This window comes from Poromitra crassiceps (assembly GCF_964638095.1).
Source record: "Poromitra crassiceps genome assembly, chromosome: 7".
In the NCBI taxonomy this organism is placed as follows: Eukaryota; Metazoa; Chordata; class Actinopteri; order Beryciformes; family Melamphaidae; genus Poromitra; species Poromitra crassiceps.
In genome coordinates, this window is record NC_139628.1 from 13,110,077 (window position 1) to 13,115,707 (window position 5,631).

At 49.1% G+C, this 5,631-nt stretch overlaps 1 pseudogene across 1 annotated transcript; it reads right to left on the minus strand.

Annotated features, from left to right (window-relative positions):
• Positions 1-297: 297 nt before the first annotated feature.
• Positions 298-1,728, minus strand: LOC310779422 (dynein regulatory complex subunit 2 pseudogene; annotated as a pseudogene). The gene has a single exon. The product of its transcript is annotated as a dynein regulatory complex subunit 2 pseudogene (transcript).
• Positions 1,729-5,631: the final 3,903 nt, after the last annotated feature.

Here is a 5,631-nt window from a genome sequence, read left to right on the forward strand (position 1 = left end):
AGATGGAAGACCAGTCACGGTTTGCTCCTGCCGCACATGTAGAACACTGACCAGGCACAGGCATGTGAAGCTGGCGTAGCGCATGGGTTGGCATGAGTTTGATGACACCAAAAAAAAGTGCGCCCATGGTGCATCGCCTCGTCACCACCCTAAATGAACGTGTGATTCGCGCAAAATTTCTAGTTTTATGTATTTTACACCTTCACAATAAAATCATAAAACGCACTTCACACACAAGCTTCCTGTAGCCAAATAGGCTAGATGCACATTTTGTTGCCCCTGTCGGTCTCTATGAGTTTACGTTGTGAATATGTGCGCAGCTTCAATGACGGTGCAATGTCTGTACTGTCTGTCGGACGGTGCAGCGATGGGGGGCTGAGACACAATGAGCAGGGAGTGGGGCTGCCGGAGTTTTTGGGCGCGCAGGAAAGCCTGCAGCTGCTGGTTCTCACACTTCAGAATCTCTTTCTTTCTCAGCAGACACTCGCGCTCCAGCAGGACCTTATTGTAGCGCTGCCAGAACCGCTCTAAGTCTGGGTAGTCCAGCATTGCCTTCGCCAGGTCCTCAGACGGTGGCTCCAATGCAATTGATCTCTCCTGCTTTTGCTCCTCCGTAGTTAGAGAGGAGGCGTAGAACGGCAGGACCTTTTCACGCTCACTTTCTTTCTTGCCGCACATCTCGGCCAGACATAAGATCTTCTCGCCCTTAGCAGCGACTCCCCGCAGTTTCTTGACAGCGGTGTTGCTTTGGACGGCGAGCTTGGTGAGGCGCATCCGCTCGTCTGCGCTGGCACCACTCAGCTGCACCTTGAGCCGGCGAGTCTGCAGGGTCACCTCGTCCCTTTTGGCCCTCAGCTCTTGTGCGGCCGCCTCGCTCTCTCTCTGGCTGGCGCTCAGCTTCGCCCGCACAGCGCCGATCGACTCCTGGATCTTCTGCAGCTTCCTCGTCTGCGCCTCGATCTCTTGGATGTTGCGCTGATCACTGGCACGCATCGACTTGAAAGCGATGTGAAGGTCATCGGTGGCCTCGTTGTTCTCGTGCAGAAAGTCCTGGACCTGACGCCGCAAGCGCTCCACCTTGGGGTCCGTCCGCAGCGCGTGCTTCTCCTTGACGCTCCTGTGTTTGATGGTATCCCGACTGTTCTCGTATCCCTCTTGGGCTTCACTCTCCAGCTTGCTGGAGCGCTGCTGCAGGGCAAAAGTCCCATCCTCCAAGTATGCGCTCTCGTGCTGATCGAGCGTCAAAACCTGCTCTCTCTCAGAGTTGAACTCGGTGCTCAGCTCGTCTAGATTGCCGATCCATTGTTGGTGCAGGAACTCCAGCCACACGCTCTGCAGAGCCTGCAGTTGCCCCAAACGCTCATGGTGAGAGCGCAGAGCCTGGGCAGACTGCTGCTCCGCCTCCGTGATGTCACTCACCAAGCACTGGATAACACTGTCCTTGCGGTCCAGCACCCTCTCAAAGGTCTCACTGAACATGGTGATGTCACTGCGGAGCTCTGCGTCGCGCGTCTGTCGAAGCATGTCCTGCCACTGCTGGTTCAACTTGTCAAGGTTCACGGCCGTCATCTTCTCCTCCATCAGCAGCCTATCATTAAGCACTTGGATGAGCTTTTCCTCTTTCTTCTTGGCCATCTGCTCCTCTGCACGGGCTTTCTTCTGCATGTAGAGGAGCCTCGCATCTTCGCTCATCTCATCCAGGTCATCTTTTTTATCTGCCTTTGACATTACTACTATAGAGTATACAAAAAAAAATTCAGAGACTTAAAATACAAACTACTGGCCCTATTTATAGCCTCTGCAGCGACAGATCACTGATGATGACACAATGTCTATGACATCAGTGTCTTTCAGAAAACACTGATGATGTCACTTAGAATTGGAGAAGGAGGCTTCCTGGACTTAGAGAGAGGATACGCCGGAGATGGGATTCCGAGGCGTGCTGGCACGAGGGCCCAAAGGTCCAGGAACACGGAGGTCGAAGAGAGCGAGGCGGCCGGAGGGGAGGAACGTTGAGGAGGGGCCGGACCCCCGAGTGTGGAATTTGTGTCATAATAATCTGTGAGAGGCAGCAATGTGCCAGTAGAATAACTTTTGGTGATGTCACCAGTGATGTCATTCGAGCAGTTCATGATTATTTCATCAGTGGTATCACTCGTGCCAATTGTGATGTCATCAGTGATCTCACTCAAGCAACTGTAGCATCAGTCAGTAATGTCATCATTGAGTGCAGAATGATGAGCAGTCACTTGAGCAATTGTAAGTTAGGGATAGGTTTAGGGTATTGGGATTCACAGAATGTAGGGAGACAGTGGATGGATAAATCCAAAAGGTTGCGGTGATGCAACAGAAAGGATGCCAACTGCCATAAAACACCACAGAGGTTTGGGAAGCATTAGCTTCACATTGGCACATCACAATTGTTCGAGTGACCCCTGGTGAAATAACATTTGCTCTATTCTGAACATAATGTCATCGAACTGTTCTTCTGTGGTGTTTTACGGCAGTTGGCATCCTTTCCAATTTCCCACCGATAGACACGGCGAATAGACTACTTGCACAACTCCACTACCTGAAATGAGTAGGGCATCTTGGTTTCCTGTCCTTATTGGATGAACTGATTAATGTCAGGTGTGCCTGATCACTGTTGTTATGACTGCAGCAGTCAGGCACACCTGACATTAATCAGTTCATCCAATAGTGTAGGACAGGAAACCAAGATGCCCTACTCATTTCAGGAAGTAGTGGAGTTGTGCAAGTAGTCTATTGTGTCTGTAGGTGCGTCTGGCCAAGCCGGAGGTGCCGTTTGCGTTGAATTGAACACGTGTCTCTGCGGTGGTAGGTGAGTGCTTTTACCTCTACACTACCCTGACGCTCCCTATAGAACTGTTGACATCATCTGTGATGTATGACCTCATCTGGTAAATGGCCTGCATTTATATAGCGCTTTTATCCAAAGCGCTTTACAGTCAGTAGGTACATTCACCCATTCACACAACGATGGTGGCAGGTTACCAAGCAGGGTGCTGGCACACCAACGGGAGCAATATGGTGTTCAGTGTCTTGCCCAAGGACACTTCGACATGCAGACTGGAGGAGCCGGGAATCGAACCACCGCAAGGCAATTAGTGGACAACCCACCCGCTCTACCTCCTGAGCTACACCCGCCCCTCATCTCTGTCTGTGACATTTCTTTCTTTCTTTCTTTCTTTCTTTCTTTCTTTCTTTCTTTCTTTCTTTCTTTCTTTCTTTCTTGTAGACAGACACAGACAGACAGACAGACAGACAGACAGACAGACAGACGCCTCGGCCCCTAGTGACTGTAAAAAGTGATTTGTAGCTGCGGCCAGCATATCTGCATGGCATCGCTATAAGTCCACTAAATTACAAGGGGTGGTACGATTATTCTGACTATTGCGAACGCAGTGTTTGGCTAATCTTGGAGGGGATCTGATCCACGGCGTGCGTGCCTTGCAACTCCAGATACACAGACTCACAGCTCTCCAATTATAGTAGTAGGATAATAAGATAGCAAGCATGAATTCACTATATGGTATACCAGGCAGCTGCAGGCCGGCCACTGATGGCGTTCTCGGTTGTGAGTCGGTCAGCCTTCTGAGTGATGTCACTTGAGCAAGTGATGTCATCAGTGAGTGATGTCATCAGTGATGTCATCAATGATTGATGTCATCAGTGATGACACTCGAGTATTTGTAGGTTGTCAGTGAGGCAGCCTCCACTTCTATAACTGACTTTGTGTGTCTGTCCGTCTGTTATGGCATGGGCGTCTGATGATGTCATACCCACTGATGATGCCACCCCCCACAATCATGCAGTGATTGTGGTCATTCAGTGGTGACTGAACATGTCACACCCACTGATGATGTCCCATTGATGATGTCATAGACATAGTGACATTATCAGTGATGTCATAGACATTGCGGACATCATCAGTGATGTCAAATACTATGTCATCAGTGATGTCACTTAAGTAATTGTGATCTCATCAGTGATTTATGACAGAAACTAATGCTGATGATGTCTGCACCACTTACCTGGGTGTGATTTTTGTGGACCGACCGACGGTGACATCTTCTACTCCATTGTGAGGGTATCCCATCCATTGTTGGCCGCAGTTAAATCACTAATGATGTCAGTCCTACATCAATTACATCATTGATGTACTGTAATTGATGTAGGACTGACATCATCAAAGGCATCAAAAGATCTCTGATGTCAGCTCCCGTGGTGACATCATCGGATACGTGTTGGCATTGTTGCTAATGATGTCACTTCTATTGTGACATCATCGCAATGCAAAATTTCAGATTTTTATGGACCAACATTTTTTGAAGGAGCGCACCGACCAACCAAATAAACAACCAACGAACCACCAGGGTGACAGCAATATTTTACGTACTATTTTAGGCCTTCACACGCACATAGACATTGTGACTTTATCAGTGATGTCAGGCATTGTGACATCATCAGTGATGTCATAGACTTGAATTATGTTGTCTGTGATGTCATGTCATAGACAATGTGACATCATCAGTGATGTCATAGACATTGTTACGTCATCAGGGATGTCATACACATTGTGACATCATCAGTGATGTTATAGATCCTTTTGGGCTACGGCTATATAAGTGGTTACTCCCTCAGAAATAGAAGATGTCCCTCCAAGTAGATATTCAACAAGTGAGCTCAGAGGATGATGTGATCGACTTCTCTGCACTAGAGAGAGAGCTCCAGACGGCGGTGGAAGGCGACCGGAGGGAGCGTCAAGAAAACGAAGCTAAACTAAGAGCCATGGGACAGAAAGTGGCCTACCAAGAGTTCAGAGACATTGTTGTGTCCTCCCACCTGAGGCCTCTGGAGAAGAAGGACAGGGAGGGAGCACCTCGCAAACAGCCCTGGAACCCCCTGGTCGCCCCTACCAACACAGAGCCCTCTGGTCACCCCTAGCAACAGAGAGCCCTCTGGTCACCCCTAGCCCTGGTCGCACCTAGCAACACAGAGCTCTCTGGTCATCCTTACCAACAGAGCCCTCTGGTCGCACCTAGCAACACAGCCCTCTGGTCGTCCCCAACACAGAGCCCTCTGGTCACCCCTAGCAACAGAGAGCCCTATGTTCGCACCTAGCAACACGGAGCCCTCTGGTTGCACCTAGTAACTAAGGATGTGCATTTTAATACATTTCCTATATTGAAAATTTGTGCAATTAATGATAAATTACTTATTGTTAATTATTGTATTATTATTACTATTATTAAATCCAACAAATCCAACTGAAAAAAGAATCCCAGGGGGGTACGGTGGTGCAGTGGTAAGTGCTGTCGCCTCACAGCTCGAAGGTCATGGGTTCGATTCCCACCTGGGACGTTGTGAACGCTGAAGGAATGCGTGCCCGTCCGCATGTCCTCGAGTGCCCGCCGCCCGGGTGGGGTCGTCAAAAGGGCCTTGCTGTGTGGAGTTTGCATGTTCTCCCCGTGCCTCCCGGGGGTTTCCTTCATATAGGAACCCCTTCACCAAAACATGCAATATCCTGGTTGCTGAAAATAAAAAATAAATGAGAATGAGAATCCCAAGAAATGGTGTGCGTTTTTATCAACAAAAGCCTTGGGAGAA